The sequence below is a fragment of the Parus major genome, chromosome 3, assembly GCF_001522545.3.
Source record: "Parus major isolate Abel chromosome 3, Parus_major1.1, whole genome shotgun sequence".
Taxonomy (NCBI): Eukaryota; Metazoa; Chordata; class Aves; order Passeriformes; family Paridae; genus Parus; species Parus major.
Genome location: NC_031770.1, coordinates 36,589,180 through 36,603,321, shown reverse-complemented (window position 1 = coordinate 36,603,321; position 14,142 = coordinate 36,589,180).

Sequence of the window (14,142 nt, the reverse complement as noted above, 5' to 3'; positions counted from 1 at the left end):
ATCCCTTTATAGTTGCTTTGGGGAAAGGATATAGTCTAGATGAAAATGTGTCCCTGGCATTCTTAGAATGAGACTTTCAAAAGTCTAAAACGAAGTTCTATTTCATCTCAGTTAAAATGACATCTATTAAACACCACTGAAATATGGAACTTCTCCTGTATCTGCTTGTCTGTTGCTAAGACGTATTTCACAATTTAGCAATCCTAATTTTAACCCTCCTTTTCTGAAACCCAAACTTTTAAAAAGCACTATGAGTAAAGGCACAAAACATTCACTCTTTTCTATGGCTACAAGTTGATGAAGTTTTCTTATTGCATATAAAAATGGGACCAAAATAGACTTCAGGAGATTTAAAAATAATTTTTAGTTGCCAAGATCTTGCAGGACTTTTTTTTAAGAAAATGTAATTATCTTTACAAAATATAAAGTGATACTGATTAATCAGTGGTGTATTTTGTTTCAGTTTGTCTTCTAGATTGGAAAAAAAAAGGGAAAAAACGGGGAAAAAAAAGAAAAAAGGAGGGGGCAGGATGTTATACAGGAATAAAAGACAGAACTGTGAAGAGGGTGCTATGCCAGAACTGGGTGGGTAGCACAATCCATACATCAGTGTTTGATCTTGTCATATTTGTCTAAATATTATGAGTGATCACTTCTGAAAAATCCATTAATAGCGTACTTTAAGCGATACTATACCATAGATTATGAAAGACAGTTACTTTTTGCTGAGATTAATTTATAGTGAATAATTTCCTCCACTGACTTTTCTCTCTTACAACAAAAGTAAGTAAGACAAAAATGCTTCTAAGACACTGTCTAACTCATACCATTTTGATTAAAATTGTATCATATGCTTCCAGTTGTGTGGTTCTTGTTCAGGCAAAACACGCACTTGGAAAAAATACTACTCACACATTCTTAAATGGAGACAGGATTTTTTTTTTTGTTAGGTAACAGTATGTGAGAAAAGAAATTGAAATAGTATCATTACATTGATGCACCTTTTTCTGCCAATATGTTGATGTTACTACATGAGAAGCATGCAAGAAGGCCTGTTTGATCTTCAGGTGGATTCAAGCAGGTATGATGTGTGTTGTTTAAACAACAACTTCTGTTGTTTAATCAGTGTCCTTGCTATATCTTCAAAAAAAAGTCAACAGTTCTTTATGTGAACCTCTTTCAAACCTTGTAGGTTAGAACAATAAGTATGGCAATAAAAGTCAAATAGCTGATGCTGCAGAAAAATACAGAGTACCATTTCCCTTTGAGACTGTTGAATTCCCTGTAAACTGTGGATGTGTGTCTGGTGGTTCATCCAGGGCAATGGAAAGACTTTTTATCTTACAGAAAAATAGCTTATCTTATGGAAAAATATTCAGACAAACACTTTGGATCGACAAGGGGATTTTCTTGGCTTTCAGGTTGCATGAACTGAGCCACACACATTTGGAAAAAACTAAAAACAAAAAAGCTTCACTTATTCTGTAATGATATTTTTCTTTCTATTGCAGCTTTAGAGATTAAATTTTCACTCATGTTGAGTTTGAAGAAAACTACTGCAAGAAATTTGATGGGAATGAAAATAGACCATGGTGTTTCACAACTGGTCCTGACACCACACTGAATTACTGTGGCATCCCAGAGTATAAACCGTGAGAGCAAGATATATCTATGTATGAAACAACACTCAGATCCTTCTGTGTTTGTTTTATTTTGAATCAGGTATTTGCTTTACATGTGAATTTAGAGCATTTTTATTGCTATTCTTATGAATCACTAAAATGTAGTTTGACAAAGTCCCATTACTACGCACAGAAGAAAGGACTTAGGTTTGGCATCTCCTAAAGGTAGAGTACTTCTACTTCTCTGTAGCCTGTAGTGCTTCTCATCACACCTTTTCCTTGTCTCTTCTCACATTTTCCTGCTCTCTCCAGTTTCGCTTTTCCAGCTGACTTTTCACATTTTTCTTTCCAGGCTCTCATTCAACCTCCCCAGTGCTGCACTTCTGAGCCTTGTGGAGTGGGATCATGTAAAAGTCTCTACTAAAACTCTCCTCTGCACCATTGTTTGTTTATTCATCTTGTGTGCATACTGCAAATCTTTCTCAGCCAGGGGTAGAGAATAGAGACTTTTGATCACTGGGGGATCTGACAGTGAAGATTTTAAGTCTGATGAATGACAAATTAGAGACTTCTACATTTCCTTTTATCTGTAAGACAATATAAGAATGTATCACAAAGAACACAACTACAGATAGGTGGTAAAATTACACTGCTGGACTCCACATTTCTTATTTCATGTGGGTGGGGGCAAAGTGAAAATGAAGAAAGAAAAATATTAAAGGATAGCAATCTGGGTTTTTTTTAATCTTGGACATTAATCTCCTAAATTTTACTAATGAAAAATTCTATTTCCAGAAATTTTTGAGCTGCATGTGAAGGCTTTGCATACAAACAGATGCAGCATGCCAAAGTGAAATAAAAATGCAAGTGCTCCTACCAAGTACCATCTGTTGCATGAAGTTGTTCCAGACTCCCTGAAAAATGCCTTCTGGTCTCTGTTCTCAATCATTCCTGTGACTGTTTACTAATCTGTCTGCTGTCTTTAACTCACTTTTACATATTTCCTAAATGCTGGGGGGGAGGGGAGATTTTTAAAATTTAAACAATAAATGAAATTATGAGACTGTTTCCTGCTGTTCATTACATGCTGTTCATGACATGATGATATGTCTGTGCAGGAGTTTGAATTACCACAGGTCAGTTTCTTTCACAGGAAAGAAATGGCAAGCTTGGAGCTTGGTGATGCCGCATTGTCACAACAGAACATTGAGGGGTTTCCCAAATGTGTATGTTTGGTTTGCATTTTTCATGTTATGTTAGCCAGCTGCTCTTACTTTCCACACAGTTGCCTTACAGTACTTAAAAGTAGACAAGAATGTGCTGGATTAAAAAAAAAAATAATAATGTTTCCAAATATTAAATATGACCCTTCAGTCATTTTTTCACAAAATACAAATTGTGGACTAAATGTAAATGAAGAGGATCCCTTTAAATTGCCCTTGAAATTTTAAGAGTTGTCATTACTCTTCAAGAACATATTGAAGAACAGCAATTCAGACATATGGCAAAATAGCTGTCTGCTTTCCAAAACCATCTCTTTATAAATATTTGCAAGAACTGCAATAGCCTTTGAAGTGCTTTAGAGAGCAATAGATGGAAAAATTGAACAGCTCTTCATTCATCAGTGGCATGGACTGTGCTTTATATGGCAAAGTAATCACAATTTGTAGCAAGGCTACCATTAGCTGTAAACTGTAATGGCAAGGATAAGACAAATACTGCTAATTTAACTGAGTCTTTTTCAGCTTTCTCATCAGTTTTTTTTTCCCCCAAATCCTCCCAGTGTGCTATGACTTCTTCCCACATAAATGTCTGCTCAAACCTGCCAATAACTCATCTCTTATTTTATATTCCATCCTAAATCACACTTTTCTGATCAACAATTTTTTGTATGTGTGAAATGATTCTGTTTGTGAAACTGCTGGAGATCTCACTGCTCTGAGTTAGGATATAAAAATTAATTGAGCTCTTTTAAATTCTTAGGGAGAGAAAGACCATTCCCCTCACTGTCCCATCCAGTGATTGCTGTTCTATCCAGTCCTCACAGCACAAGCTCTTATGTGGGGAAATGCTCCCTGAATTTATTGTAACTATTGTTGATTGGGAATCCTCACTCAAATTCACATGCATATGTGCTCATGTGTCCTTCAGCCTAAAAATTATACAGGACTTAGTTTTTGTTTTCTCAGTTTCTGATAAAGAAAAAGACAACCTCTTGACTTTGATGGTAAAATCCTACTTATGAATAAAACAGTTCTATTTAAATGTGAATTTAAAGGGGTGGGGGGAGAAAAAAAGAGAGAATTTGTTTCTACAGTTGCATATGTGTCCTCATGAATGTCAATAAGCAGGAATGCTACGTCATGGGGCATTACTTCTCCAGTCAGAACATTTGTACAGCCTGCAGTTAAGACTCTACAAACACTGCTGGGTTTTATCAAGAAATAAGTGGACAGATGCCTTGCTCACTGAAAAAGCTCCCAGACTCTGTCAGTTCCCAAACTATGACTTGGCACTCTGTGAGACCCTGCTGGCCAGCATGGGCCAGAGCTATGCCAGGGAATGTGCTAACATTTGAACAGCTTGCACCATCGCGGGGAAGCGTGCAGGTCCAATCTCTGGTCACATTTAGTTCACTAGGACAGACGTAGTCTTTGTCCCCTCTTCAACAAAGGACATCCTGATACTGAAGTCATTACCAGTTGGGCTGGGAGGACTAGGATCGCTGCACGAACATTCCAGCATTGGGGTGAGTGAAGTAGAAGGAAAAGACTCTATATATTGATCTAGGGAGTTAGTAGTACACCCAGTTCTGGGCATGGACACAGATCACCCTCTGAGATGGGCTGTAGATGTTGCTGCTGAGGAGAAGATGGTCATTTGTGTAATTACCTGAATCAGCAAGAGAAAGTATGATCCTGGCACTGTGGCAGGTTATACCTGCGGTCTGGCAATAGTAGCAAATGGGGATTAGGGTTGGGGAGTGGGCTAGGGCAAGGGAGATGTCACAAGGCACAACCACAGATTAATGAAAGCAAATTCAGAAACAAACAGAAACCCTAGTGTTTCCTCAAGTTCATATGATTAAAACCCTCAATGAAGAGGAAGAGGAAGATAAAATTCTCTGGAAAATGAAAATTCAGCTAACAAAAAATTCCCTTTGAGTACTTAAAAAAAAAAAAAAGTTCTCAATCTTAGTCTTTTTTATGCACACTTATTTATATGTGTAATTATTTCTAATTGCCCACCTAGACAATACACTGTACCCCTGAAGAGTAGGAGGGACCAGAGTCTGTGCTATAGTCATTTCTGCCTTTTGGAGGATACATCCTCCTGCCTACCAAACGCGCTTACCTTCAGCACCTGACACAGACTCTGAAGGAACTTGTAAAAAGTGGATTTGACATGTGGGTAGATAGTGAGATAGCAAATGCACTAAAAATTATTTAGGATATATCTAGGTCCAATTTCCAGATAATATAGTGAGCTGAGACTAAATTCAGTTTCATACATATTCCTAACCTAATAGTGTTTTCCTGATAAAAACAACCATATGCTTCCCTGGCAATGGATTCTTTTCTTCTTCATGTCTATAGTATGAAGCTTTTCACCCCAACCCACTGACTATGTTTATATTTTTCTATCCTTATTGCAAGCCTGTAGAAAATACATTGCTCTTAGAGGTTTATGTTTCTAATTATTTGGTCCTGTCAATATATTCACTGATTTGTCATACTATTGTTTATGACTGTATTTCAAGCTTCTGTTTGGTTCTTCAAGCAAATCAAAATATTCTGTCTTTACAGTTCATATCCTAGATTATTACTCAGGTGATATATGCTTTAGCCTCCAAATGAAATGTAAGAGCTGAAAGGTGTGTGCCGTGCCTTGACATTCCTTTTATAGCACTTGAACTACATTGTGCCACCCCATTGTGCCATTGCAGACCCCATTGTGCCATTCCTTGTCCTGTAACTGATCAGGATGACAGCCTGCAGAAAAAGACTGCCCCATTACATCCCTAAATTATGTAAAAGACCTGTCCAAAAACTTTTTAGCCATTGCAAACCAAAAATAATCCTAGAGACGTGGTGAGGACTCAGGAGCCAGAATCCCTTGTGCCCCACCAGTGATCCTGGGCAGACCAGTTGGATGCAGATGTCCAGGCCAAGAGGTGCTTCAAGTGCCCGTGTGTGGAGGAGCATGAGCAAATGGAGTTCATGGCAGAATGAGTTTGAAGGGGTAAAATCAACTCTTTTGACATTTTGTGGAAGAAATCGCCCTCTCCTTCCTTGAGTTTCATTGCATTTATAGATGACATTTATTACATGCTGCAGTGCAGGTTACAGTGCAGTGCCACAAGAGCGCTCACTAGCTCCTGCTGAGCGCCTCACTAGTGCTGTCACAGCAGCTCAGGAGTCAGTATGTTCTGGGGATGTCAGGAACACAACACATGAACACACTATCTCAGACAAGCTGGGGAGTGTCTCCTCCAGACGCTCTTAAGGCTAATTACTTTAGCTGCTGTATCTTGTTGATGTGGCTACCCTGCTTTTTACTCCAGAGCAGACTTCAAAGCTCTCTTGGGTGAATCACATACCTGGCAAAGACAAGTAGGAGTACAGGCATGACTGTAAGGGAAGAAACAGTCTGACTCAAAACATTGTGTTTTCAGAAAAAACCCTGACATTGTTCTACAAAAACATGAAAAGTAATGAAATTAATTGAAGAATGAAATTACATTAAATAATAGTCCAGTCTCAGCTCCTATCTGTGTCTAGAGCTTTTATGCCCTCATAGAATCATAGAATATGCTGAGTTAGAAGGGACCCAGAAGGATCACTGAGTCAAAGTCCTGGCCCAGTGCAAGACACCCAAGAGTCACACCATGGGCCCTGAGAGTGCTGTCCAAATGGTTCTTGTACTCTGTCAATCTTGTGCTGTGTCCATATCCCTGGGGAGCCTGTTCCAGTGCCCAACCACCCTATTTTCCTATATTTTACTAATATCCAACCTAACTCCTATGCAGTTTCAAGCCATTCCCTCGAGTCCTGTCACTGATCACCATAGAAAAGAGATCTGTACCTGCCCCTTCTCTTCCCCTTGTGAGGATGTTAAAGAACACAGGGAGACCTCCCCTCAGGCTCCTCTTCTCCAGACTCAACGAACCAAGTGACCTCAGCTGCTCCTCATGCAGCTTCCCCTCAAGGCCTTTCACCATCCTCATGGCCCTTCTTCAGACACTCTTTAGTAGCTTAATGACATTTTTATATTAGGGCACCCAAAACTGCCCCCAGCACTGGAGCTGAGGCCGCCCCAGCTCAGAGCAGAGCAGGACAATCCCCTCCCTTGCCCAGCTGGCCATGCTGTGCCTGATGCCCCCAGGACAGGGTTGTTCCCCCTGGCTGCCAGGGCACTGCTGGCTCATGTTCAACTTGCCAGTGACCAGGACCCCCAGGGCCCTTTCCACAGCACTGCTTTCCAGTTTCTCATTCCCCAGTCTACACGCACAACCTGGGTTGCCCTGTCACACGTGCAGATTCTGGCACTTGCCCTTGTTAAACTTAAAGTAACTGTGTGATAGAGAGAACTCTTCCCTGGCCAAAGTTCTGGATATGGTATTCATTAGCCCTCGTACAGCTCTGGTTATACATTCATTCCACTTCTGTGCCTCCTTTTTCACATTACAGGTTACTGATGTACTTCCACTAGCGTATTTGCATTCTTTCTTCTTCAGGGAGACAGTGGAGAACCTTCAGCTTTTCTTATCCAAGATATCTTTGTATAAAATACACCCACATCTTGGGGTCTTGGTTGTGCCCTGCCAAAAAACTATATGTCTTTGAACACTTCTTGGATAAAGAACGTGGTGGGAGCCAACTGATCCTGGGAATGGACTGCCCTCTCCTGGAAAGCAGTAGACACATTCAAAATATGAGATCTCAATTGCTACCAAAAAAATTATATTAAAACTGAAGGAAAAAAAATCCATTATAAATTAAAATAAACTAACAGTCTAATAATTAGCCAAAGTTACAGCTTGTTCCCCCCTTTCAATATGCTCTGTATTGCATTCTACAATACAAACAGATGAAGCGTCCATTTAAAACATCTTCTACCTTCTCTGTGTAGCTGAATGTCACACCTATTTCTAGCTCTCATAAAGGTTGTATTTATTCTGGGTCCTTTGTGCTCTCAGCCTTTCCATTGACCTCCTGTATTATCAGTGGCCATACTTCCAGTTTGTTCTCAGGGACTCCTACAGGCTGTGAAGATATCAAGATAAATTATGGGAGAGGTTCTCCATTGGCAGGCTTTGGCTGTGAATGCCTTTTAGACAGCACTGTGTGGCTTTGGTAGTCTCCATCCTCTGGAACTTACCTCACAGCCGTCACAGCAATTGCCAGGCATGGGGATTATTTCCCCCTCCAGATGCTATGCAGGCAAAATAAAATAGTCAGCAAAGAAGGCTTTTGTTTTAGAAGTTTCTTACACTTGGTAAATGGCATGAGGAGTGATTTTGTTAGGGTCTGGTTTGGTGTAAATGGAAGGGATTTTTCTTCAGTTTTGTGTATAGTAAATTCAGAACTGTTCCTGAGTCTCAGCACTGGAGGACACAAGATCCAGTAACAGGTGAGGTGTCCAGCTCAGACTCCTCCATCAGGCAGGCTGAGGCAAGCCTTCAGCACTGTTGTTGACAACCAATTACAGTGCAAAGTAAAAATGGCATCACATCCTTAGTACCCACCTTTTCTCTGCGGGTACACATCAGAGGTAGGATTTAACTACCCAAAAATAGATTACCAGGGTCACTTAGAAACTTTCAGGTTCTTGCCAGCAGAAAAGTTACAGCATATGAAGGAGACACAGATTTTTCTCAAGTGGCAGCTTAACAGCTGAGTTCTTTTTCAAGTGGAGCCCCATGGGAATTCCCTAGGGAGTCTAAAATAGTTATAGGTACTTTGCTTAAACAAGTCACATTCCAGCTGAAAATCTTCTGCCTTATGTGGAAATCATTTATATCACAGTGAGGCTGTGAAAGGTTGTCCTATTATCTGTTAAGATACATAAATAGGTTTTACTTCTCCATAATTTAAGACATGCAACAGAGGAAAAGAAAACAAAGAAGCTATAATGCATTTGACTCTTTGCCATGCAGTGTAATACTAAAGAACCATCAAATCTCAGTATAGATATTCGAATATTTTGTTCTGCACTGTCACATTCATTCTTCAGTGCCTCATTCCAATGACAGTTGTCCCTGTATACAAACAATACCACTCCCAGAATGCACAATGAGGAGTGTTGCTTTTCTTTCTGAGAACATAATGAAGCATCATCTTTAACAAGACTGACAAGCTGTCTAGAAGTGTCAATTTGCCCAAAAAAATCATCTGCATTCATAGCCACAGGAGTAATTTTCCCCCTGTGTTTAGGTAACTACTACTCTGGACTAGATTAAAATATCCATTGCACAAGACTTTCATCCTCTTGATCTTCTCCTTGAAGAACACAGAATATTTAGAAATAAATTCTTTTAAATTTTCACTTGATGTTGAATTTTTCTGTTTGTAACATTAATTTACTATTTAAAAAATATATATTTTAGTTAATTTCTCTACAGAGTCAAAAAAGTCAGCCTGACTCCTTTTATAATTCTTCAACATCTGTTTTGTAAATTCTGATGGTCGATTTTTTATTGCATACAATGACATGTATGGACAGAAGTTCACTGTTTCATTGCAGTTCTAAAGCCAGGTTGTACAATATTATTAGTTATGAGGCTGCTGTCCTTTATCCAGTGTCCTCATTTGCTACTTTTGCTTCAGTTCAGCAGAGCTGTAAAAGTGTTTGAGCAAATGCTTTGGTTATTTCCCACACTGCATATTCTGTACAGATGAAAAAGAGCAATTGAGTAGCCATTCCTTAAAAATATGTATAGGGGTTATTTATTATAATAAATGCACCTTTGTACACTAGAAAAGCATAGGACAGGTATTAATATCTAGTAAGTTTTCAAAGAAAATAAAACCCTATCAGGTGTTAACATCTTGGCAAGAGCTAAGCAGATGTTATGTATCAGAGAGAACACTAGTGCAACAATCTGCTTTGTAACTCAGCACCAAACTTGCAGGTTTTCTCATGAAATACTCCACTTTACACACGTAATATGCATTAGAGGATATACTCAGGAGATTTTTATTGTCTTATTTGGTTGGATAATACTGTACTTTCAGCACTCCTATTATTAGAAGAGTAACAGTAGTTCAACATGAACTTTGCAAGTGTCTTGACTTCATTATCTCAAAAAGATGCAAGACTAAAAGTTTTCTTATTACTTGACTCATAAATTTTTCAAATTCAAACCATTAAGGCATTACGAAATTAAATATCACTCCCCTAATAATATCAGTATTCTTTCATCCTACTCACTATGCACTTAGTGTCTATGGTTTCACTCAGGCTGTGCTTAATAACCTTACATGTACAAAACAGAAACTGATAAAACTTTTAACTAGGTCATTCAAAAACTTGCCTTGTTTCTATGTTGATTTTCCCTGTCATTTTTACTAAAAGACTTAGTCTAAATAACAAAGACTAATAGTGCATAGACATTCCTTTTTACTTCTCATATGAAAATCCTATAAAATGGGGATCTAGAGAGGGCTAAAAACCCAAATGACTAAAATAAACAAAAAATACTTTGAAAACCAGAAGGATGTGATAAAGGATGATTTACTTGCCCAGGCAGTTTTTATTATCAGTGTTTATAATTCAGTAGTCAATTAGATTACTTTAAGGCTACTAATCTGATTTGGGTTTCTGTATTTTTTTTTCACTCTCTTTTGTCTCCAGGGATGGTGCATTCTATTATAAAAACCTACATACTTATCTGTTATATACTGGTTTAGAAGGCATAGGTTGCATACCTTTACAGTTTTTGATCTATAATCAGGAATATCTGGCATGTCAGGTAGTATATTAAGGATTTTATACCTTCCTTGTAAAACCTTTCTCCATGGTAGGGGCATAGATACTATGCCATCAGTAACTAGTTTTAATTGTTAACTATTAAACTTATTTGCTACATTGTCAATCTCACCCTTGCCTGTGAGCTAAGTTTTCTAGTTTATCATGGTTTTTAAATGTGAAACATACAAATATTTTTAATAATAATTTCAAAAGTTGGTGCTGGCTTTTAATATAATCAAACTCTTTTTTAAAAAAGAACTGATCTCTTTATACCAGCAATTGTACGTGAGTCAAAAAATAGTTCAAAATGCTGGTTTGCTCTTAAACAGAAATTTTGTGGGATTAGCCTCTTTCAGCCAGATGTTCTTGTTCAAAAAAATTTGTATTAAATCCAGTTACCTATTTGGTGTTCTGTGTGTGAGATCCTTTGCATTAGGGAGAAAATAAGAATCTATTACAAGTCCTGCTTTTATAGAGGATTAATTAAAAAAAAAAATTAAACCAGTGTTTCAATACTTCTAGATTATGTGTAATTCCAGGATCACATAAAATGTATAGACCTCTACATATTTATTATAAAATGGAATTGATTAGCTAGGTCATATTCTAGCATTCTGATTAAGCCTATACAAAAATACTTTCTTCAAAGAAAATAATAAGCTCTTGCAGTGTGTGTGAACCAACCTGCTCTGTCTCACCCCTGTGTATCTCTTGACTCTCCTGCTACTTCATTTATTGGCCCAACCTATTTTTACAGCTGGCATGGCTGTAAAAATTAGATGAGCTTTAAGGCCCAAGGAAGGACCTGTGTGCACAAAACTTGTCTTGTTTTTCCAACAGTAATAGTTGATCTAAGAGAAAAATATTAAGTCCACCTATAAGTCTTGTCTTGCCCATATTCTTAGGCCACCATTACAGCATGAACAAGCAAATAAAAAGTCTTCTCCACCTTTATTTGCAAGGGGTGGAACCCTGAGAATCAAAGGATTCTCATTGCTCAAAATGATCCCCACATGTTCAGAAGATAACTGAACAGACAGATTTTTTCCACCTTAATTGTTCTCATGCAGTTAAGGTGACAAAAATATTCAAAAATAGATGCAGTAATGGAAGAGTAATGCAGTAGTTACAGTAATCACAGTAATGCAGGTGCTGGCTGTGTCCAGCCCAGCATAAGCTGCAATTCTATGTATGTTCTTTACTCCTAAAGCCCTGTTTTTATGGATGTTTTTACTGATGTTGGGTGTGCAACCTTTCTAAAAAAGATCTGATCATAGCTTATCTATGACTTTTTGCTTAAGATGTACACAGATAAATTGCTAATCTGAGCACTAAAAAATATGTACCATAAAAGTGGATGAAAAAGCTCCGTTTTTGCTCAGTGTGAGGAACAATTTGTTGAGCAAGCCACACAGCTGAGCTGCTGAATTTTAAGTAGTGTTCTGATCCAGCTGCACACTCTATTTGCCAGACATATTTTCAGAGCAATACCAAATAACCTTGACTGTGAACAAAAGTATAGATGCTGCTTTGGTAGCAACCCTCTTTTCCTTTTTCAAGCAGTAGGTAAGGTTGTTGAAAGAGAATATATATCTCAAACACAAGCAACAGTTTATCTCCTTGTGAAAAGGGTGATTAAAGCTAATATGATTTCTGGAAGGATTCCCAAGATGGACAGCTAAATTCATTTCTAGTTTGCCAGATCAAGTGGGCTTGTTTTGCATTGTTAATGTGAAGCCCAGCTGCAGAATAGAAATCACATTTGCACAATGTCTCTCAACATCAAGGCCTCTTTCCCAGGGTACCTAAGTATGCATTGCATTTGCAAATGTCAGGCTAAATCTTAAAAAGGCATTTTGCAAGTCCCAAAATCTGCATGTTTTGAGATGGTTGAGGGGTTGCACTGTTTTCTTCATCATTTACTGAGCACTCTGTCCCTGGATGTGTTCTCACACGTGGAGGTTTGACTGCAGGGGAAGAGGAAAGGAAAACATTCTCTGTAGCTGTTCAAAGGGACATTTTCTGGACCTGTCCTACCTTTAGATAGGTAGGTAGGTCTCTCTTCACTCTAACAACAGGCAGCCAGTTTAGACCCTTTTTTACACAAATACCTGCTCCTAGTGTCTCTAGCCAAGAAGCAACAGAGCTAAAGACTATTGTTTTAGTCTCTGCTGTGAAAAAAGCACAGTGTCTCAAGAACCAAATCTGGATAATCTGACAGTCTGAGACTCCAGAAGCAGAAGAGGAGCAAGAGGAGAACCTGGGCAACAGCTGCACAGAGGACAGAGGATCGTGGTGCTAAGAAGCTGTTTGCTAACTCATCAGGGAAGAGCGTGGCATGACCTTACGTCAGAAAAGGGAAGAGTATAAAAATAGTTCATTACAGCATGGATTGGCCAGCATATCTTAATATAAAGGGCAGTAGCTTCTGCTGTAGGAATTTACTGTCAGATAAAGTTGTTTCCAAGGAAAATAAAAGGAACTATATTTTAAAAGGAGCTATACCCAAATGTATGTATTACAGAGTGCTTTTAAAGGTGAAATAGTTTTGGCTCTTGTGATTTCCTAAAAACTTATCCTTTACAGGAAAGAGAGTACTATTTTTTGGGTTTTTTTATAGAAAGTCTTGTTACCAACAACACAAGCTAGGTTTCAGATTTGCTGGAGAGCAGAAGCTGAAGACATTGGACATCCCTTCACTCTTAGTTACAACTGAACAAACTATTACTGTCTTCATTTTGCCAGACAACATCAGCTCCTACCTCTGCACTCAGCTGATGGCTGGCAGTTCATTTAAATTAAATGTATGTTGCCATTGCATTTGTTTGGTATTTATTTTGTGCTGGTGAATCTCAGTCACTGGCAAGTGACCTGTGACAGCATATGCAGCTGCTCACAGCCACACCTTTCAGGGAGAAAGGAGAGGTTTGGGTGGGAAGTGTTCTTCTCAGATGAGAAGGAACAATATTTCCCTCACAGGGAAGCTTAGTTTAGGACAGAAAAATAAACTTCAACATAATACTGAGAAATACAAAGAAAAAAAGGTGAGGGTGGAGCTATGTAGTCTATACAATGTGCATGTAAAATATTGTCCAGCATTGTAGCTTGTTTTGTTCCAATGGTCAGTTTTGACATTTACTTGAAACCAAATAAAACACGTACTAATAGATGTCATAGCAGATTTTTATCTCTTTGCTCAGTGAAAAGTCTCCACAAAATGAGTAAGTTCTCCCCGAGGGCTGCAAGAGGCGATTGCGCCAGTTTTCCCTGTGCCAGTCCAGCTCCCTGCCCAGCACCATTCAGGAAAAGTCACAGTAGAGGTTAGCATGGAAAAAATCAGGGAGAAAGGTCCTTGTTGGTGATGCATTTGTGTGGGTAAAGATAAGAGGCAGTCAGGTGTTCTGAACTTTCAGTGTCTCTGCTGAATGAAACTGTTTTTGCAGATTTTTCTCTACAGAAATGCCTCTGACCTTGGACTCTTTCCCACAGAGCTGAATGGCAGATCAGTCTCGGGAGAAGCGCAGAGAAGAGGGATGATTGAGTGCTG